Below are 23,326 nucleotides of genomic sequence, written 5' to 3'. Positions count from 1 at the left end.
CCACCGGAGGGGATGCAGTGGAAGGGGCTCATTCTTAGTGGTGTGGCCATCCTTCAGAGGGGATGTGGCCAGCCATCACAGAGGATTGGCCTGCCATTAGAGAGTGTCTGATCTGGGCACCGAGATAGATATAGTAATGCTGCTAGAGCATACATGATTATGTATCAGATTAATAACAGAGTAGTCATAGGGTACCATCTGTATAATGTATAAATCAAGTGCACAGGCTAGAGCCTGATCCCTAGAGGAGGGGTGGGCCCTCAGTGAGTGGATCCCACCGGGGATTTCCCCCATACCCATGTATGCCAGGCCAACCCTGGCTACACTTTATTATAAAACCAGTTGAAAACACAGGTGTATACACTATTTATTAAGACAATAGTGCAAACACCATTATTGTTATCTGTTCATCTTACAATCAACACAACATATAGGGGTTTATGTAAATTGTAATAGCTTCCAATTTTACAGAAGCTGCAGAACATTGGCGAGATTACAGCTACATTTAAAGCGACAACTAGTTCTAACTTCTAAGGCTGAATCAATATTTCTACAATCTCACCAATGTCCCGCAGTTTCCATGAAATTGGAAGCTATTACTTACTGTACATAAAACCCATGATCTTATATGACACACAGGTACAGGGTGAAAGCGCCTCTTGTGGTGGACCCTTTGACTTCAGAAACCCACTCTTCAGTATTTAGTCTGAAAACACATTCCTATTCTCAGCCTTTTTATATTGACATTTTCCTCTACAGTAAATCTCCTTACTGTTTTCTAACCTGTGTTGTGAGCTTTAAATCACTCAATTTACATTATGTTCTTTAAAACATGTCATTATTGAAATGTTTCTCCTATTAACATGTATAAAGCATATACAGTACCATACATAGGGTTTTGATTAGTGAGCCATATGTTGCCTGCATTTGTATGGTTTCATTATCTATAATTACAGATTATTTTTCTTTTTTGGATGAAAAAAGGATAAGGGTAGAGAAAAAAAAATGAAAAAATAAATACTGATAAGTAAAAAATCTTTTTGTAAATGTGTATGGGTTATATTCTATTTTACAATAAAGTGCTCAAGGTCAGGTATAATATTGTAATTTTAATAGAAGCATAACAGATTTTGTGCAATAAGTGACAATCCTGCTGAACAGATTTACCTGAATATTTTATATGAATGCCTCTCTGATCTACTTTTGAAAGTTAATCTACCCTTTTCCTTGTACATTAGATTTAAAACCAGAGATTTATTTTCTGATTATAGAAGCAGAAAATCTTTGGTCTTTTGAGAATTATTGTCCTTCACCTTAAGCCCACTGTCTTTTATTACTCACTCATTTACAGTATGTCTGAAGAATTTGCTGCTCAACCATTTTAAAGCCCCATCTCCCTTTGCACAAAACTCGACCTGAGACTCTCTAATACTCATCATTAAAGGTGAAAAAGTCTAAATCTAAATCTTAAAGTCAAGATAAAGGTGAATTATCATTTCATAGTAAAATCTATATGTTTGCAACTGATGAAAGCAATAGAAAGAAATTCTGCAATCAGAAATTGTTGCTGTTCAACATTTGATATTCATAATAGGTGGTGGTGCAGAGCATTACTGTTTGCAAATGCACCAAGTTGTCGAGCTTGTGTATGCCTGTCACCTCATATTGTTTGTCCTTAAAAATGACCCTGCTCCCACTTTTGCAGGATTGTGGGTCTAGTTGTATAGGCACATGATGGAATCAGTAAAGCAATACCCGTGTTTGAGAACTTCCGCCAGTGTTACGGCCCATCAGGGGTGGATCCAGAAGAAAATAAAAGGGGGGGCACCATGATAGGGGAATGGTTATAGTTATATTAACATGCACCTAAGGCACGCATGCTCCCAGATAAAGGGTGTGGTATCACAGGGGGTGTGGCCTCATAGAATACGCCATCAGGTAATAATTGGCTGTAGGAGCACATCCTGGTTTATTGCCAATGTTTCACCCTGATGAAAAGGCTGATTGGGTCTTGAAATGTTGGTCACCTGTTCCATTACTTATGGGAGTCTGGAAGGCCCTCCTCCACAATATAATTATTATAGTTTCTAGTTGGTGGTGGCAGGTGCAGCATACTGTACCTTGTCTCAGACTGCAGCACACAAACGTCCGATCTTTGATTAGCAGAAGCAGCCAGCTGGATCTCCAACAAGCAGCATAAGACATCTGCAGGACAGCCCTGTCACAATCACACAGGCCGCCTTCTCAAAGCTGAGGCTGAGTGTGACTGCACCTAGCATGGTGGTAAAGGAAGTGGAGGAGGAAGTGCTGGGAAACTGTGCGGTTCAGTGAGGGCTAATGAAGCTTTCTGCGCCGTCATAAATTACAGTCTTACTCGATGCTGGCATTTGAACCCTGTGCCTGGGCTGGACTCTGGCAGGCTGGCAGTGGGGAGGTAGGTTGCGGTGTGAGCAGGGGGAGGCTGGAGCTGCAGCATCAGCCTTCCCATTGGTTACCACACGGACTTGCTGTTAGAGCTGCGGCGGGTCCTAGTGCCTGCCAGCTCTTTTATCAAATCTGACTGACGGAAATAGCAGTAGTGCTGCTGCTGTTCTCCTTTTGAAAAAAAAGAAGAAGTCAGAAAGGACAGGGGGGGCATGGGCCCGAGTGCCCCCTCCCTGGATCCCATAGAGGACTATGGCCAGTTTTACATGATTCAACGAAAATACTGGTTTGATTATGATTTATAGCAGAAGTTCCCAAACTCTGCCATTAGAGTTATAGGTTTTAATGATATCTTGAGCACAGGTGATTATTAGGGGATTATTCAGGTTTGTTGGCAAACCAAAAACACACTAATGGGCAAATCCATGTTGCACTGCAGGTGGGGAAGTTGTAACATGTGCAGAGAGATTTACATTTGGGTGGGTTATATTGTTTCTGTGCATTGTAAATTAGAGATGAGCGGGTTCGGTTTCTTTGAATCCGAACCCGCACGAACTTCACTTTTTTTTTCACGGGTCCGAGCGACTCTGATCTTCCCGCCTTGCTCGGTTAACCCGAGCGCGCCCGAACGTCATCATGACGCTGTCGGATTCTCGCGAGACTCGGATTCTATATAAGGAGCCGCGCGCCGCCGCCATTTTCACACGTGCATTGAGATTGATAGGGAGAGGACGTGGCTGGCGTCCTCTCCATTTAGATTAGATTTAGAAGAGAGAGAGAGAGAGAGATTGCTGTGATACTGTAGATTAGAAGAGAGTGCAGAGTGCAGACAGAGTTTAGTGACTGACGACCACAGTGACCAGTGACCACCAGAGACAGTGCAGTTGTTTGTTTTATTTAATATATCCGTTCTCTGCCTGAAAAAAACGATACACAGTCACACAGTGACTCAGTCTGTGTGCACTGCTCAGCCCAGTGTGCTGCACATCAATGTATTGTATATAAAGCTTATAATTGTGGGGGAGACTGGGGAGCACTGCAGGTTGTTATAGCAGGAGCCAGGAGTACATGATAAATAATATTATATTAAAATTAAACAGTGCACACTTTTGCTGCAGGAGTGCCACTGCCAGTGTGACTAGTGGTGACCAGTGCCTGACCACCAGTATATTAGTAGTATTGTATACTATCTCTTTATCAACCAGTCTATATTAGCAGCAGACACAGTACAGTGCGGTAGTTCACGGCTGTGGCTACCTCTTTGTCGGCACTCGGCAGGCAGTCCGTCCATCCATAATTGTATTATATACCACCTAACCGTGGTTTTTTTTTTCTTTCTTTATACCGTCGTCATAGTCATACTAGTTGTTACGAGTATACTACTATCTCTTTATCAACCAGTGTACAGTGCGGTAGTTCACGGCTGTGGCTACCTCTGTGTCGGAACTCGGCAGGCAGTCCGTCCATCCATAATTGTATTATAATATATACCACCTAACCGTGGTTTTTTTTTCGTTCTTTATACCGTCGTCATACTAGTTGTTACGAGTATACTACTATCTCTTTATCAACCAGTGTACAGTGCGGTAGTTCACGGCTGTGGCTACCTCTGTGTCGGAACTCGGCAGGCAGTCCGTCCATCCATAATTGTATTATAATATATACCACCTAACCGTGGTTTTTTTTTCGTTCTTTATACCGTCGTCATACTAGTTGTTACGAGTATACTACTATCTCTTTATCAACCAGTGTACAGTGCGGTAGTTCACGGCTGTGGCTACCTCTGTGTCGGCACTCGGCAGGCAGTCCGTCCAACCATAATTGTATTATATACCACCTAACCGTGGTTTTTTTTTCATTCTTTATACCGTCGTCATACTAGTTGTTACGAGTATACTACTATCTCTTTATCAACCAGTGTACAGTGCGGTAGTTCACGGCTGTGGCTACCTCTGTGTCGGCACTCGGCAGGCAGTCCGTCCAACCATAATTGTATTATATACCACCTAACCGTGGTTTTTTTTTCATTCTTTATACCGTCGTCATAGTCATACTAGTTGTTACGAGTATACTACTATCTCTTTATCAACCAGTGTACAGTGCGGTAGTTCACGGCTGTGGCTACCTCTGTGTCGGCACTCGGCAGCCCGTCCATAATTGTATATACCAGTGACCTAACCGTGGTTTTTTTTTCTTTCTTTATACATACATACTAGTTACGAGTATACTATCTCTTTATCAACCAGTCTATATATTAGCAGCAGACACAGTACAGTGCGGTAGTTCACGGCTGTGGCTACCTCTGTGTCGGCACTCGGCAGCCCGTCCATAATTGTATATACCACCTAACCGTGGTTTTTTTTTCTTTCTTTATACATACATACTAGTTACGAGTATACTATCTCTTTATCAACCAGTCTATATATTAGCAGCAGACACAGTACAGTGCGGTAGTTCACGGCTGTGGCTACCTCTGTGTCGGCACTCCGCAGCCCGTCCATAATTGTATATACCAGTGACCTAACCGTGGTTTTTTTTTCTTTCTTTATACATACATACTAGTTACGAGTATACTATCTCTTTATCAACCAGTCTATATATTAGCAGCAGACACAGTACAGTGCGGTAGTTCACGGCTGTGGCTACCTCTGTGTCGGCACTCGGCAGCCCGTCCATAATTGTATATACCAGTGACCTAACCGTGGTTTTTTTTTCTTTCTTTATACATACATACTAGTTACGAGTATACTATCTCTTTATCAACCAGTCTATATATTAGCAGCAGACACAGTACAGTGCGGTAGTTCACGGCTGTGGCTACCTCTGTGTCGGCACTCGGCAGCCCGTCCATAATTGTATATACCAGTGACCTAACCGTGGTTTTTTTTTCTTTCTTTATACATACATACTAGTTACGAGTATACTATCTCTTTATCAACCAGTCTATATATTAGCAGCAGACACAGTACAGTGCGGTAGTTCACGGCTGTGGCTACCTCTGTGTCGGCACTCGGCAGCCCGTCCATAATTGTATACTAGTATCCAATCCATCCATCTGCATTGTTTACCTGAGGTGCCTTTTAGTTGTGCCTATTAAAATATGGAGAACAAAAATGTTGAGGTTCCAAAATTAGGGAAAGATCAAGATCCACTTCCACCTCGTGCTGAAGCTGCTGCCACTAGTCATGGCCGAGACGATGAAATGCCAGCAACGTCGTCTGCCAAGGCCGATGCCCAATGGCATAGTACAGAGCATGTCAAAACCAAAACACCAAATATCAGTAAAAAAAGGACTCCAAAACCTAAAATAAAATTGTCGGAGGAGAAGCGTAAACTTGCCAATATGCCATTTACCACACGGAGTGGCAAGGAACGGCTGAGGCCCTGGCCTATGTTCATGGCTAGTGGTTCAGCTTCACATGAGGATGGAAGCACTCAGCCTCTCGCTAGAAAACTGAAAAGACTCAAGCTGGCAAAAGCACCGCAAAGAACTGTGCGTTCTTTGAAATCCCAAATCCACAAGGAGAGTCCAATTGTGTCGGTTGCGATGCCTGACCTTCCCAACACTGGACGTGAAGAGCATGCGCCTTCCACCATTTGCACGCCCCCTGCAAGTGCTGGAAGGAGCACCCGCAGTCCAGTTCCTGATAGTCAGATTGAAGATGTCAGTGTTGAAGTACACCAGGATGAGGAGGATATGGGTGTTGCTGGCGCTGGGGAGGAAATTGACCAGGAGGATTCTGATGGTGAGGTGGTTTGTTTAAGTCAGGCACCCGGGGAGACACCTGTTGTCCGTGGGAGGAATATGGCCGTTGACATGCCAGGTGAAAATACCAAAAAAATCAGCTCTTCGGTGTGGAGGTATTTCACCAGAAATGCGGACAACAGGTGTCAAGCCGTGTGTTCCCTTTGTCAAGCTGTAATAAGTAGGGGTAAGGACGTTAACCACCTCGGAACATCCTCCCTTATACGTCACCTGCAGCGCATTCATAATAAGTCAGTGACAAGTTCAAAAACTTTGGGTGACAGCGGAAGCAGTCCACTGACCAGTAAATCCCTTCCTCTTGTAACCAAGCTCACGCAAACCACCCCACCAACTCCCTCAGTGTCAATTTCCTCCTTCCCCAGGAATGCCAATAGTCCTGCAGGCCATGTCACTGGCAAGTCTGACGAGTCCTCTCCTGCCTGGGATTCCTCCGATGCATCCTTGCGTGTAACGCCTACTGCTGCTGGCGCTGCTGTTGTTGCCGCTGGGAGTCGATGGTCATCCCAGAGGGGAAGTCGTAAGCCCACTTGTACTACTTCCAGTAAGCAATTGACTGTTCAACAGTCCTTTGCGAGGAAGATGAAATATCACAGCAGTCATCCTACTGCAAAGCGGATAACTGAGTCCTTGACAACTATGTTGGTGTTAGACGTGCGTCCGGTATCCGCCGTTAGTTCACAGGGAACTAGACAATTTATTGAGGCAGTGTGCCCCCGTTACCAAATACCATCTAGGTTCCACTTCTCTAGGCAGGCGATACCGAGAATGTACACGGACGTCAGAAAAAGACTCACCAGTCTCCTAAAAAATGCAGTTGTACCCAATGTCCACTTAACCACGGACATGTGGACAAGTGGAGCAGGGCAGGGTCAGGACTATATGACTGTGACAGCCCACTGGGTAGATGTATGGACTCCCGCCGCAAGAACAGCAGCGGCGGCACCAGTAGCAGCATCTCGCAAACGCCAACTCTTTCCTAGGCAGGCTACGCTTTGTATCACCGCTTTCCAGAATACGCACACAGCTGAAAACCTCTTACGGCAACTGAGGAAGATCATCGCGGAATGGCTTACCCCAATTGGACTCTCCTGTGGATTTGTGGCATCGGACAACGCCAGCAATATTGTGTGTGCATTAAATATGGGCAAATTCCAGCACGTCCCATGTTTTGCACATACCTTGAATTTGGTGGTGCAGAATTTTTTAAAAAACGACAGGGGCGTGCAAGAGATGCTGTCGGTGGCCAGAAAAATTGCGGGACACTTTCGGCGTACAGGCACCACGTACAGAAGACTGGAGCACCACCAAAAACTACTGAACCTGCCCTGCCATCATCTGAAGCAAGAAGTGGTAACGAGGTGGAATTCAACCCTCTATATGCTTCAGAGGTTGGAGGAGCAGCAAAAGGCCATTCAAGCCTATACAATTGAGCACGATATAGGAGATGGAATGCACCTGTCTCAAGTGCAGTGGAGAATGATTTCAACGTTGTGCAAGGTTCTGATGCCCTTTGAACTTGCCACACGTGAAGTCAGTTCAGACACTGCCAGCCTGAGTCAGGTCATTCCCCTCATCAGGCTTTTGCAGAAGAAGCTGGAGGCATTGAAGAAGGAGCTAAAAGGGAGCGATTCCGCTAGGCATGTGGGACTTGTGGATGCAGCCCTTAATTCGCTTAACAAGGATTCACGGGTGGTCAATCTGTTGAAATCAGAGCACTACATTTTGGCCACCGTGCTCGATCCTAGATTTAAAGCCTACCTTGGATCTCTCTTTCCGGCAGACACAGGTCTGCTGGGGTTGAAAGACCTGCTGGTGACAAAATTGTCAAGTCAAGCGGAACGCGACCTGTCAACATCTCCTCCTTCACATTCTCCCGCAACTGGGGGTGCGAGGAAAAGGCTCAGAATTCCGAGCCCACCCGCTGGCGGTGATGCAGGGCAGTCTGGAGCGACTGCTGATGCTGACATCTGGTCCGGACTGAAGGACCTGACAACGATTACGGACATGTCGTCTACTGTCACTGCATATGATTCTCTCAACATTGATAGAATGGTGGAGGATTATATGAGTGACCGCATCCAAGTAGGCACGTCACACAGTCCGTACTTATACTGGCAGGAAAAAGAGGCAATTTGGAGGCCCTTGCACAAACTGGCTTTATTCTACCTAAGTTGCCCTCCCACAAGTGTGTACTCCGAAAGAGTGTTTAGTGCCGCCGCTCACCTTGTCAGCAATCGGCGTACGAGGTTACATCCAGAAAATGTGGAGAAGATGATGTTCATTAAAATGAATTATAATCAATTCCTCCGCGGAGACATTGACCAGCAGCAATTGCCTCCACAAAGTACACAGGGAGCTGAGATGGTGGATTCCAGTGGGGACGAATTGATAATCTGTGAGGAGGGGGATGTACACGGTGATATATCGGAGGGTGAAGATGAGGTGGACATCTTGCCTCTGTAGAGCCAGTTTGTGCAAGGAGAGATTAATTGCTTCTTTTTTGGGGGGGGTCCAAACCAACCCGTCATATCAGTCACAGTCGTGTGGCAGACCCTGTCACTGAAATGATGGGTTGGTTAAAGTGTGCATGTCCTGTTTTGTTTATACAACATAAGGGTGGGTGGGAGGGCCCAAGGATAATTCCATCTTGCACCTCTTTTTTCTTTTCTTTTTCTTTGCATCATGTGCTGATTGGGGAGGGTTTTTTGGAAGGGACATCCTGCGTGACACTGCAGTGCCACTCCTAAATGGGCCCGGTGTTTGTGTCGGCCACTAGGGTCGCTAATCTTACTCACACAGTCAGCTACCTCATTGCGCCTCTTTTTTTCTTTGCGTCATGTGCTGTTTGGGGAGGGTTTTTTGGAAGGGACATCCTGCGTGACACTGCAGTGCCACTCCTAGATGGGCCCGGTGTTTGTGTCGGCCACTAGGGTCGCTAATCTTACTCACACAGCTACCTCATTGCGCCTCTTTTTTTCTTTGCGTCATGTGCTGTTTGGGGAGGGTTTTTTGGAAGGGACATCCTGCGTGACACTGCAGTGCCACTCCTAGATGGGCCCGGTGTTTGTGTCGGCCACTAGGGTCGCTAATCTTACTCACACAGTCAGCTACCTCATTGCGCCTCTTTTTTTCTTTGCGTCATGTGCTGTTTGGGGAGGGTTTTTTGGAAGGGCCATCCTGCGTGACACTGCAGTGCCACTCCTAGATGGGCCCGGTGTTTGTGTCGGCCACTAGGGTCGCTAATCTTACTCACACAGTCAGCTACCTCATTGCGCCTCTTTTTTTCTTTGCGTCATGTGCTGTTTGGGGAGGGTTTTTTGGAAGGGCCATCCTGCGTGACACTGCAGTGCCACTCCTAGATGGGCCCGGTGTTTGTGTCGGCCACTAGGGTCGCTAATCTTACTCACACAGCTACCTCATTGCGCCTCTTTTTTTCTTTGCGTCATGTGCTGTTTGGGGAGGGTTTTTTGGAAGGGACATCCTGCGTGACACTGCAGTGCCACTCCTAGATGGGCCCGGTGTTTGTGTCGGCCACTAGGGTCGCTTATCTTACTCACACAGCGACCTCGGTGCAAATTTTAGGACTAAAAATAATATTGTGAGGTGTGAGGTATTCAGAATAGACTGAAAATGAGTGTAAATTATGGTTTTTGAGGTTAATAATACTTTGGGATCAAAATGACCCCCAAATTCTATGATTTAAGCTGTTTTTTAGTGTTTTTGGAAAAAAACACCCGAATCCAAAACACACCCGAATCCGCCAAAAATAATTCGGTGAGGTTTTGCCAAAACGCGTTCGAACCCAAAACACGGCCGCGGAACCGAACCCAAAACCAAAACACAAAACCCGAAAAATTTCAGGCGCTCATCTCTATTGTAAATACTGGCTGCTTTATTTTTACACTGCAATTTAGATTTCAGTTTGAACACACCCCACCCAAATCTAACCTTCTCTGCACATGTTATATCTGGTACACCTGCAGTGCTACATGGTTTTGCCAATTAGTGTGCTTTTTTGGTTTGCTAACAAACCTGAATAAGGCCCTTAATTAGCACTTCAGACAATCTGATTTACCATTCGGACTCAAGCATGGATATTAAAACTTGGACTGTAATGGAAGGGTTTGGGAAACTCAGTTGTACAGTAATCATGACAGGGAGGGAATATCAAAAATCTATATTATATGAGAGAGGTTTAAAAAGTGAGGTAATAAGTGGGTTATTCAGAGTTGCTGGCAAACCAAAAATTAGCAATTGGGCAATACCATGTTGAACTGCAGGTGGGGCAGATGTAACATGTGCACAGAGAGAGATTTGGGTGGGGTGTGTTCAAACTGAAAACTAAATTGCAGTGTAAAAATACTGGTGGGCTAGTATTTTCCATGCACAGAAACTAGTGATGAGCGGGTTCGGTTCCTTGGAATCCGCACCCCCCCGAACTTCACCCTTTTTACATGGGTCCGAGGCAGGTTCAAACCTTCCCGCTTTGCTCGGTTAACCCGAGCGCGCCCGAACGTCATCATCCCGCTGTCGGATTCTCGCGAGATTCAGATTCTATATAAGCAGCCGCGCGTCGCCGCCATTGTCACTCGTGCATTGGAAATGTTAGGGAGAGGACGTGGCTGGCGTCCTCTACGTTTATTAATGTTGATGCAAATATTTGTGCTTATTGCTTAATTGTGGGGACTGGGGAGCAGCTGTATTATATAGGAGGAGTACAGTGCAGAGTTTTGCTGATCAGTGACCACCAGTTTTATCCGTTCTCTGTCTGAAAAACGCTCCCTATCTGTGCTCAGTGTGCTGCATATATCTGTGCTCACACTGCTTTATTGTGGGGACTGGGGACCAGCAGTATATTATATAGGAGGAGTACAGTGCAGAGTTTTGCTGACCAGTGACCACCAGTATTATACGTTGTCTGCCTGAAAAACGCTCCATATCTGTGCTCAGTGTGCTGCATATATCTGTGCTCACACTGCTTTATTGTGGGGAATGGGGACCAGCAGTATTATATAGGAGGAGTACAGTGCAGAGTTTTGTTGACAGTGACCACCAGTATATATAGCAGTACGGTACGGAAGGCCACTGCTCTACCTACCTCTGTGTCGTCAAGTATACTATCTATCAAGATTCTATACCTGTGGTGCATTTTAGTTTTGCAGTTTGCTGACAGTGACCACCAGTATATATAGCAGTACGGTACGGAAGGCCACTGCTCTACCTACCTCTGTGTCGTCAAGTATACTATCCATCTAGATTCTATACCTGTGGTGCATTTTAGTTTTGCAGTTTGCTGACAGTGACCACCAGTATATATAGCAGTACGGTACGGAAGGCCACTGCTCTACCTACCTCTGTGTCATCAAGTATACTATCCATCTAGATTCTATACCTGTGGTGCATTTTAGTTTTGAAGTTTGCTGACAGTGACCACCAGTATATATAGCAGTACGGTACGGAAGGCCACTGCTCTACTTACCTCTGTGTCGTCAAGTATACTATCCATCTAGATTCTATACCTGTGGTGCATTTTAGTTTTGCAGTTTGCTGACAGTGACCACCAGTATATATAGCAGTACGGTATGGAAGGCCACTGCTCTACCTACCTCTGTGTCGTCTAGTATACTATCCATCTAGATTCTATACCTGTGGTGCATTTTAGTTTTGCAGTTTTCTGACCGTGACCACCAGTATATATAGCAGTATGGTACGGAAGGCCACTGCTCTACCTACCTCTGTGTCGTCAAGTATACTATCCATCCATACCTGTGGTGCATTTCAGTTGTGCGCAGTATATATAGTAGTAGGCCATTGCTATTGATACTGGCATATAATTCCACACATTAAAAAATGGAGAACAAAAATGTGGAGGTTAAAATAGGGAAAGATCAAGATCCACTTCCACCTCGTGCTGAAGCTGCTGCCACTAGTCATGGCCGAGACGATGAAATGCCATCAACGTCGTCTGCCAAGGCCGATGCCCAATGTCATAGTAGAGAGCATGTAAAATCCAAAAAACAAAAGTTCAGTAAAATGATCCAAAAATCAAAATTGAAAGCGTCTGATGAGAAGCGTAAACTTGCCAATATGCCATTTACGGCACGGAGTGGCAAGGAACGGCTGAGGCCCTGGCCTATGTTCATGGCTAGTGGTTCAGATTCACATGAGGATGGAAGCACTCATCCTCTCGCTAGAAAACTGCAGTGCCACTCCTAGATGGGCCAGGTGTTTGTGTCGGCCACTTGTGTCGCTTAGCTTAGTCACACAGCGACCTTGGTGCGCCTCTTTTTTTCTTTGCATCATGTGCTGTTTGGGGACTAATTTTTTGAAGTGCCATCCTGCCTGACACTGCAGTGCCACTCCTAGATGGGCCAGGTGTTTGTGTCGGCCACTTGTGTCGCTTAGCTTAACAATCCAGCGACCTCGGTGCAAATTTTAGGACTAAAAATAATATTGTGAGGTGTGAGGTGTTCAGAATAGACTGAAAATGAGTGTAAATTATGGTTATTGAGGTTAATAATACTATGGGATCAAAATGACCCCCAAATTCTATGATTTAAGCTGTTTTTGAGGGTTTTTTGTAAAAAAACACCCAAATCCAAAACACACCCGAATCCGACAAAAAAATTTCAGGGAGGTTTTGCCAAAACGCGTCCGAATCCAAAACACAGCCGCGGAACTGAATCCAAAACCAAAACACAAAACCGAAAAATTTACGGTGCACATCACTGACAGAAACAATATATCGTACCCAAATCTAAATCTCTGCACATGTTACATCTGCCCCACCTGCAGTGCAACATGGTTTTGCTCAATTGCTAACTTTTTTGGTTTGCTAGCAACTCTGAATTACCCCCTAAGACCTCTCACATTTGTAATGTTCTCCATTCCATTCTAATTTCCCGCCAGACCAAAGCAAATAGACCACTACTTCCTCTCATGGCCATAAGACTGTGCCTTATATCAGTCATACTGTTCCAACATCAGTTGTAAGAGGGACAAACATTGAGGTGCATAGTGTGATCAGATTTCTGCATCTAAAGGACACATTAGCAGCCAAAATGCAACGACAACCATAAGCAAACACAGGGGGAAGCGTTTCTGGTTACCTGGAAACCCCCTCTTCAGCACACAACAACAATAGTATATAACACAATTTGCTAGAGCTGCGGGTTTTAAGGATATCTTCAGTATCACAAATGAGATAATTAGCAGGCAGTAATTAATACACATGTGCCCAAAATAGGAGATCTTGAAAACATGCTTTGTTAGGGATGCACTGCTATAGACCATCTATAGGGTTAATTATTAATACGTATAACATACACTATTCTGTGTATGAGGAGAACAATGTGTACAAATACAGTACGGTACTGTACAGGGGTTGGGATACCAGAGGTCAGCATACCGACCCTCGGATCCCGGCTGAAGAATGACCGTAGTAGGGTAGGGGGGAGAGCGTAACATAGCCCCTTGCAGGCTCGCTGCGCTCACCACATTTTCTATAGACCTGTTAGTTGGCATGCCGACTGTTGGGTATTTGATCGCTCGGGATCCTCGCATCAGCATGGTGACCGCCGGGATCCTGAGCAGTGGTCACATGACCGCATCCCCTATAGAGAGCAGTACTATTTTCTTCTGCTACTCTTCCAGACTTTCAGATTCACTCCAATGCTCTGGAAAGGTGCCCAAACATTCAGCTAAGGCAGTATGGCCCTACTGCCACATCAACTGGCTTATAGTGATCACTGGCCGGCCATGTACAGTATATGTCACAATTATGACATATTATTTCTGGTTAAGTGCTGATTATGCTTTCTTCATAGATTGGCCACTCTTGCTCTAAAATCAATCATTTGGAAACCTCCCTCTAGAAATCCTGCTTTTTCCCCTTCCAACTTGATGAGGTGTACGTTGATAACGTCATATTATGGAAACAGGTTTGGTGAACTGCCTTTAATAGACATTCAAAATGAGCAGCGATCCAGCTTGCCAAGCTCTGGACCATCTTCCCTACAGCCTGACCTGGCACCGAGGTCAGGGCTGGACCACTAAAGAAGCATCAGGATGGAAGGTGATTTGCAACGGATGGTGAAGTTCAACAAGCCGTCAAGTCCTGGTTTCAGGTGCTTGACACTGAGTTATTCTATGCTGGGATAGATGCTTTGCTGTACCATTGGAACAAATGCTTAGACAAGTATTGGGAATATGTTAAAAAAGAATCTGTACCAAGGCCATACTATTGATCATACATATATGTACGAGTTCAATACACTTATGCAATGAGAGGACTTGCTACCATATTTATTGATCCACTTTGTATGTTTCATGTCTCTATGTTTGAGGGCCTAATTCAGCATGGATCGCAAAAGCAAAATCTTTCCCTAATGGGCAAAACCATGGGGGTCATTCCGAGTTGTTCGCTCGGTAAAAATCTTCGCATCGCAGCGATTTTCCGCTTAATGCGCATGCGCAATGTCCGCACTGCGACTGCGCCAAGTAAATTTGCTATGCAGTTAGGATTTTTACTCACGGCTTTTTCATCGTTCTGGCGATCGTAATGTGATTGACAGGAAATGGGTGTTACTGGGCGGAAACAGGCCATTTTATGGGCGTGTGGGAAAAAACGCTACCGTTTCCGGAAAAAACGCAGGAGTGGCCGGAGAAACGGGGGAGTGTTTGTGACGTCAAACCAGGAACGACAAGCACTGAAATGATCGCAGATGCCGAGTAAGTCTGAAGCTACTCAGAAACTGCTACGAGGTGTGTAATCGCAATATTGCGAATACATCGTTCGCAATTTTAAGATGCTAAGATTCACTCCCAGTAGGCGGCGGCTTAGCATGAGCAAATCTGCTAAAATCCGCTTGCGAGCGAACAACTCGGAATGACCCCCCATGTGCAGTGCAGGTGGGGCAAATGTAACATGTGCAGAGAGAGTTAGATTTGCGTGGGTTGTGTTCAAACTGAAATCTAAATTGCAGGGACCAGGGTGACATCTCTGCCTTTCATCTGTATTTCTCCTCCCCAAAGTGTCACCTGGCAGCATCGCTGATGCACAGTAATATATGATTAGGCAACGCTGCCTGTCATGGATGCCACGAGGAGAAAGAAGAGCAGCATTTACATAAAATGGAGGGTAGACATGGCAATTACTCATGGAGGTGGTATCTGGAGCACTTAAAAGTAGAGATGTGCAGCGGACACTTTTTGTGTTTTGTGTTTTGGTTTTGGATCTGGATCTCCGTTCGTGTTTTGGATCTGAATTGGTTTTCCCAAAACCACCCTTTCGGGTTTTGGTTTTGAAACTGGATTATTTAGAAAAAACATAAAATCAGCTAAAATCACAGAATTTGGGGGTAATTTTGATCCTACAGTATAATTAACCTCAATAACATTCATTTCCACTAATTTCCAGTCTATCCTGAACACCTCACAATATTATTTTTGGCACAAACAGCTGGTCCATCTAGCAGTGGTACTTCAGTAGCAGACAGGATGGCAGTTTTAAAAACTAGGCCCCAAAGAGTACATTACGCAAAGAAAAAAAAAGAGGTGCAAGATGGAATTATCCTTGGGCTCTCCCACCCACCGTTATGCTGTTTAAACAGGACATGCACAGTTTAATAAACCCATAATTTCAGTAACAGGTGGTCCCCCTGGAAAAGCTCTAGAAGTTCTCCAAATCATAGCTAGCTACAACATACCACCTCCTGCTTTGATGACTTTTCACATTATGAGAAGAGGCAAGAGGAAGATGACAGTGTCAAGAAGGTGATTCAAAATTTTGAGAGGCACACGCAATCAGGAACAACACACAGGCTTTCACCTCAACTCATATATTGGTGTGGAATGGAAAGGACTTCAACCAAGCAATTAATTACCACATTACTGGACAAACTGAAAAGCTAGGGGCCAAAGCCTCTGAATTTGAACCCCCTTCTCCATTTTCAGGGATTAAGATAATCTCGGATTTACTGATGGGATGCAAATAAACTGGTGTATACCACAGGATCAAGACTTTATATTTTCCCCTCCACAGAGTCTGGAGACTTATTTTGTGAAAATATTGTGGGTTTCTTTTTTTCTATTTCTTTATTGCATTTTTATTTACATATTTTGTGGCAGATGCCTTATTTTTGTTTTTAATACCTCCCACTTACACGCATGTGAGCATACCTGTGTGTCCCAGTTACACGCATGTGAGCATACCTGTGTGTCTTGTTTATTTTATTCATTTTTTATTTTTAAATAAAGCAGCCCCTTAGATGTTTTAGCTGCCCCTCCTGAGCCCCCCCCCTACCCCCACAGCAGCCCCACATGGGGCAAGTTGAGTTTGGGTGGGTTTGATAAACTGCTAAGCATGACAGTGAAGTGATTTTTTTTGTTATTGAGCCCCTACCCTAGTGGAGCTTACCACTCTACAGTCAAAACTCATTTCATAATATAAGTAGGACTGTGGGAGGAAGCAATGCTAACCTCTGTGCCCACAGCATGCCTCAGTCTGGCAAGCCAGACATTTTCCTGGCTGTAAACCACCATGAGTCTCCATACTGGGCCTTATTCAGTAATGGTTTGTGCCTCACAGGAGATCCGGGCCCTCTAGTGCTGCAGTGCAATGGAAAGCTGATGCAATGCAAGATCACTGAAACTCTGTTCTTCTAATATCGCAAGGTCTTGTGATAACCCTACGCAGCCTTTAGGAAAACAACCCTGTACAACAAATGTGCATTTTGTAAATAAATAATCCCAAAATGTGGGACATGGCTTCATAAGGAAGGGGCGTAATCACAGTTATGTCCCCTGTAGCGGTGCCCCCTATAGTTTTGCCCCCTATAGAGTTGTGCCCCTGTAGCTGTGCCCTCAGTAGCTGTGTCCCCAGTAGTTTTTTCCCCTGTAGCTGTGCCCTCTGTAGCTGTGCCCTCAGTAGTTGTGCCTCCAGTAGTTTTGCCCCAGTACTGTGCCCTCAGTAGTTGTGCCCCCATTAGTTTTGCCCCCAGTAGTTTTGCACCCTGTCGCTGTGCCCTCAGTCATTGTGCCCCTGTAGCTGTGTCCTCAGTAGCTGTGCCCCCAGTAGTTTTGCCCCCAGTACTGTGCCCTCAGTAGTTGTGCCCTCAGTAGTTGTGCCCCCAGTAGTTTTGCCCCCAGTAGTTGTGCCCCCTGTAGCTGTGCCCCCTGTAGCTGTGCCCTCAGTAGCTGTGCCCCCAGTAGTTTTGCCCCCAGTACTGTGCCCTTAGTAGTTGTGCCCCCTGTAGCTCTGCCCCCTCTAGCTGTGCCCCCAGTAGTTTTGCTCCCTGAAGTTGTGCCCCCTGTAGCTGTGCCCCTGTATTTATGCCCCTAGTAGCGCTGCTTACCAAAAAAAAAATAAACAAATAAATAGATACTCACCAGCCCTGCTCCTGCTTCCCGACTGCTGCTGCCCTCCGTCTCTGGCCGCCGGCGCTACTCCTCGGATCATGACGTCTCTCCCATAGCATGGCACAGACACTAGAGGTCAATTATGACCTCTAGCATCTCTGGCCACTCCCACAATGCTATGCGGTGCATGATGATGTCATGCGCACCACACGGCACCAGTAGCGGCTCTTGCCATGGCGGAGGCACCCTCGGCGCCCAGGGCAAAAAGCCTGCTGGCCCCTTGCAAGAGCCGCTACTGCACACCAGAAGATGCAGATGAGTGGGTTCAGACAGGGCACTCCTGGAATTATATGGCAGACATATAGACATATGTGTGTTTGGAAAATCTAGTTTTCTCCGGCTGCTGTGCTAGATTATGATTATCTCTCTTCTGAGTCTGACTGACTTTGGCCACAAATGTGGTCTCATTGGAAAACACTTTGTTAAAATTGCAATTTCCATGTCCACCTTTGCGGCTGTATATTTTCACAAATCTGTTTGTGATGTTGAAGCTTGTTTCATATTCTACTATAGGCTTTAATTTAATCCTAGGATCAAGTACAGCAGCACCCTTGGAATTATACGGCAGCACCTCTGGACTTATACACCAGATAGGCAGCACCCCTCTATATTCACAACACCCCTGTAATTTTACAGCATACAAAAAATGGCCAGCATCCCTTTATTTTTACTGCATGTCTGACGTTTTACAGCATACAAGACAGGGCCAATATACATTTCTTTTCACTGCACCCCAGAATTTTTACAGTCTAAAAGACAGGGCCAGTGTACATTTATTTTCTCTGCACTCCTGATTTTTTACAGCATACAAGACAGGGCCAGTGTACATTTATTTTCACTGCAGCCCTGAATTTTTACAGCATATATGAGAGGGCCAGTGTACATCTATTTTCACTGCACCCCTGAATTTTTACAGCATACAAGACAGGACCAGTGTGCATTTATTTTTACTGCACCCCTGAACTTTTACAGCATATAAGACAGGGCCAGTTTACATCTATTTACAATTCACACCTGATTTTTCACAGCATGCAAGAAAGGGCCCTTGTACATTTATTTTCACTGCACCTCTGAATTTTTACAGCATACAAGACAGGGCCAGTACCCCTGTATTTTCACTGCATACAGGAGGACAGTGCCCCTGTACAGCACAGTAACAGCCAGGACAGCAACACCCATGTACATCTGCAGCACCCCTAACAGCACATGAAACACCAGTGACAGCCAGGACAGCACCCCTAACAGCACAGTGACAGGATAGCACCCCTAACAGCACTCCTAGAGAGCAAACGCTGACCCCACCTGACGTCACCACCCACAGAGAGAGACAGAGGACTGTCTCCCTCACTCTCCAAGTCCAGAGTGAAAATGACTGTTTATGTGGAATCCAAAACCCGCAATAATCCGACAGCAGGATGATGACGTTTTGCCTAATTCTGGGATCCAAGTCTGGCGGGAAGTCCCGAGCCGGACTCGGATCCGGGCTTGGAACGTGAAATATGGGGGGTTCGGTTCTCTGAGAACCGAACCTGCTCATCTCTACTTTAAAGTAGGTAGTTACTAATAGGCACGGTGAGGAGGGACCTGAGTATGTACATTACTGAACATACAGCAGGTAGGGGGGATGTGTAGAACAAGAAAAGAAAGAGCCAATGGGAGGAAATATAATTACTGATGGGTGGTAAGGGCACATTATATTAATTAATAGAGATAAGTGGATTGGGTTCCCTGAGAACCAAAACCCCCCTGAACTTCACTACCCAAGCCCGGATCTGAGTCCGGCTTAGGTTTCCTGCCTGACTCGGAAATCAGAATGAGGCAAAAAGTCATCATCCCACTGTCGGATTCTTGCGGGGTTTGGATTCCATATAAGGAGGCGCACGTCGCCGCCATTTTCACTCCTGCATTGGAGAGTGAAGAGAGAGGACATGTCTCCATCCTCAGTGTCCTGCATCAGTTCAGTGGTAGTGTCTTGTGCTGCATCAGTCCAGTCACAGTGGTGGTATGCTCTGCTGCCATATGTCCAGTGCTACTGTATAAGTCCAGTCCAGTGGTGCTGTGATGTGCTGCATCAGTCCAGTTACAGTGGTGGTGTCTTCTGCTGCCATATGTCCAGTGCTGCTGTATAAGTCCTGTCCATTGCAGTTGTGATGTGTTGTACTGCATCAGTACAGTGGTAGTGTCTTGTGCTGAATCAGTCCAGTCACAGTGGCGGTGTCCTCTGCTGCCATATGTTCAGTGCTGCTGTATAAGTCCAATCGATTGCAGTGGTGCTGTGTTATCCTGCATCAGTCCAGTGGTTGTGTCCCTGTGCTGCTGTATATGTCCAATTTTACTGCCGTATATGTCCAGTGATACTGCCGTATATGTCCAGTGGTACTGCAGTATATGTCAAGCAGTACTACCGTATAAATCCAATGATACTGCCATATATGTCCAGTGGTACTGCCATATAATTCCAGTGGTACTGCTGTATAAATCCAGTCCAGTGATACTGCCGTATATGTCCAGTGATACTGCCGTAAATGTCCAGTGGTACTGCCATATAATTCCAGTGATACTGCCGTATAATTCCACTGGTACTAGTGTATAATTCCAGTGGTACTGGCATATAAATCCAGTCCAGTGATACTGCTGTATATGTCCATATACTGCCGTATAATTCCAGTGGTACTGCATTTCAATTCCAGTGATATTTGCGTATAATTCCACCAATGCTAGAATGATTGTGGCATTCTTTGGACAGGTAATGTTACCTTGTCTGATAAGGAATTAAGTGATTTGACAATACATGCTGACAGGCATCTCTTTCTGGTTTGACAAACTGTCATCTCCATACTAATGTTGGGATGACACAAATAGTCCTTTAATATTTGAATTAATAGGACACACTTGTGTTTATTACAATACAGACAACTGTATCTCCCTCTGAAACTATACCTCACCTCTTTTTTTCAATTTGTACCTGGTATCTGTCCCACATTGTGGGGTAGTATCCGTGATACAGGTGAGGTCAAGGAAGAGTCAAATATTGCAGTTCACATAGACACTGATATCCAACTCACTGCTTATTCTCAATAGCGGACTAACCATCTTTTCTTAGTGGGTATCCTAAGAGTGGTTATTGAGTACAAATTTCATGCTGTGGTATTTAATTTGATAAAAAATTTTTTCCACATATCAAATAACCATCTCTCTCAGCACTCATACATGTGGTTCATATAAGCTATACTCACTGTGAGCACTTATTAACCCTTATGCTCATCCGTATATCAGATAACAGTGACAACACAAGCAAGCATAAAATCTTCAGACATACCCCACTGGAGATGCCCAATCTCATCTGATCTTGGAAGCCAAGCAGTGGAGGGCCGGGTCAGTACTTGGATGGGAGACCTCCTCGGAACACCCAGGTACTGCAAGTCATTGCCGCCTTTTGATTTGTCACTACTAATAAGCATTCCTTGGTATCTCGGTTGTGACCTAAGATTCAGCTATCTGCAAAAATCTTTCCATTTGGGATCTAGGCAGCACAAAATGATGGTTATACTCCTCACAGTATAAGATTATAACCACATTGTGATCAATGGGGGTCATTCCGAGTTGATCGCTAGATAAAAATGTTTGCTGCGCAGCGATGAAGCAAAAAAAAAAACCTGGCACTTCTGTGCATGCGTATGCGGCACAATGCGCACATGCGAAGTACTTTCACAACGGCCAATGTAGTTTCACACAAGGTCTAGCGAAGCTTTTCAGTCGCAATGCTGGCCGCAGAGTGATTGACGTGAAGTGGGAGTATCTGGGAGTCAACTGACCATTTTCAGGGAGTGTTTGAAAAAACGCAGGCGTGCCAGGAAAAACACAGATCTGGCTGGGAGAACGCAGGGCATGTTTGTGATGTCAAAACAGGAACTGAACAGTCTGAAGTGATCGCAAGGGCTGAGTAGGTCTGGAGCTACTATGAAACTGCACAATTTTTTTTGTAGCCGCTCTGCGATCCTTTCGTTCGCACTTCTGCTAAGCTAAAATACACTCCCAGAGGGTGGCGGCTTAGCGTTTGCACGGCTGCTAAAAACTAGCAAGCGATCAACTCGGAAAGACCACCAATATGTGACCACAGATATACCCACTTCGGCCTACATGATAGTATTTGTGCTATAAATTGTATATATTTATATATTTTTTTCTCTATATATTTTCGCAGTGTTATTAACACATATTGGCATTATTGAACTCCTTATTAATATTTTAATGAGAAATTATTAAAGCATTTTATTTTTATCCAGTTATTGGTATTTGACCACACCAGTCTGTCTGTATTAGAGTGCTCCCTAACAAGAGTCTTCTACTTTCTTTTCTTTCCTATGTTCATATAATTCCAGTGGTACTGACATATAATTCCAGCGGTATTGACTTATAAATCCAGTACAGTGATACTGCCATATACGTTCAGTGGTACTGTCATATAATTCCAGTAATACTGTTGTATAATTCCAGTGGTCAAGCCATATAAAGCCAGTGGTACTGACGTATAAATCCAGTCCAGTGATACTGCCCTATATATCCAGTGGTACTGCCATATAAATCCAGTGATACTAACATATTATTCCAGTGGTACTGGTGTATAAATCCAATCCAATGATACTGCCGTATACAGTATGTCTAGTGGTACTGCCATATAATTCCAGTGATACTGCCGTATATGTCCAGTGGTACTGCTGAATATGTCCTGTGGTACTGGCGTATAAATCCAGTCCACTGATACTGCCATATATGTCCAGTTATACTGCCATATATGACCAGCGGTACTGCCATATAAATCTAGCGATATGGCCATATATGACCAGTGATACTGCCGTATATGTCCAGTGGTACTGCCGTATATGTCCAGTGGTACTGGTGTATAAATCCAGTCCAGTGATACTGCCATATTTGTCCAGTGGTACTGCCGTATAAATCTAGTGGTACTGGCGTATAAATCCAATTCAGTGATACTGCCATATAATTCCAGTGATACGGTCATATAATTCCAGTGGTACTGGCGTATAAGTCCAGTGATACTGCCATATAAATCCAGTCCAGTGGTACTGCCCTATAAGTCCAGTGGTACTGCCGTATAATTCCAGTGATACTTCCATATAATTCAAGTGGTACTGGCATTTAAGTCCAGCGATACTGCCGTATAATTACAGTTATACTGCTGTATAATTAAAGTGGTACTGCCGCATTATTCCAGTCCAGTGGTGCTGCCATATAAGTTCAGTATTGCTGTCCTGTGCTGTAAATGATTTACTCCAAATAAAGAGGTTATTAATATTTAATCCAAATAATTTTCACAGGGTTTGCCCTGTGGGGTGTAGGAGTACGCTCTCCTGTACCGCATATTGTTATATAACTACAGAGAAATAGTGGAGAACAAAAATTTAGAGGATAAAATAGGGAAAGGTCAAGAACAACTTCCTCCTAGTGCTGAAGCTGCTGCCACTAGTCATGACACATGATGAAATGCCATTAATGTTGTCTGCCAAGGCCGATGCCCAATGTGATAGTAGAGGGCATGTATAATCCAAAAAGCCAAAGTTCAGTAATGAAGACCCCAAAAAATTAATTGAAATGGTCTGAAGAGGAACGTAAACTTGCCAATATGCCATTTACGACACGGAGTGGCAAGGAACAGCTAAGGCCCTGGCCTATGTTTATGACTAGTGGTTCAGCTTC

The 23,326-nt window shown here is 44.8% G+C and overlaps 1 pseudogene; it reads left to right on the top strand.

Annotated features, from left to right (window-relative positions):
- The first annotated feature begins 20,913 nt into the window (after positions 1-20,913).
- On the top strand, positions 20,914-21,033 carry LOC134912180 (5S ribosomal RNA; annotated as a pseudogene).
- Positions 21,034-23,326: the final 2,293 nt, after the last annotated feature.

The sequence above is a fragment of the Pseudophryne corroboree genome, chromosome 4 (assembly GCF_028390025.1).
Source record: "Pseudophryne corroboree isolate aPseCor3 chromosome 4, aPseCor3.hap2, whole genome shotgun sequence".
NCBI lineage: Eukaryota > Metazoa > Chordata > Amphibia > Anura > Myobatrachidae > Pseudophryne > Pseudophryne corroboree.
This window is presented reverse-complemented; position numbering and strand designations above follow the sequence as displayed.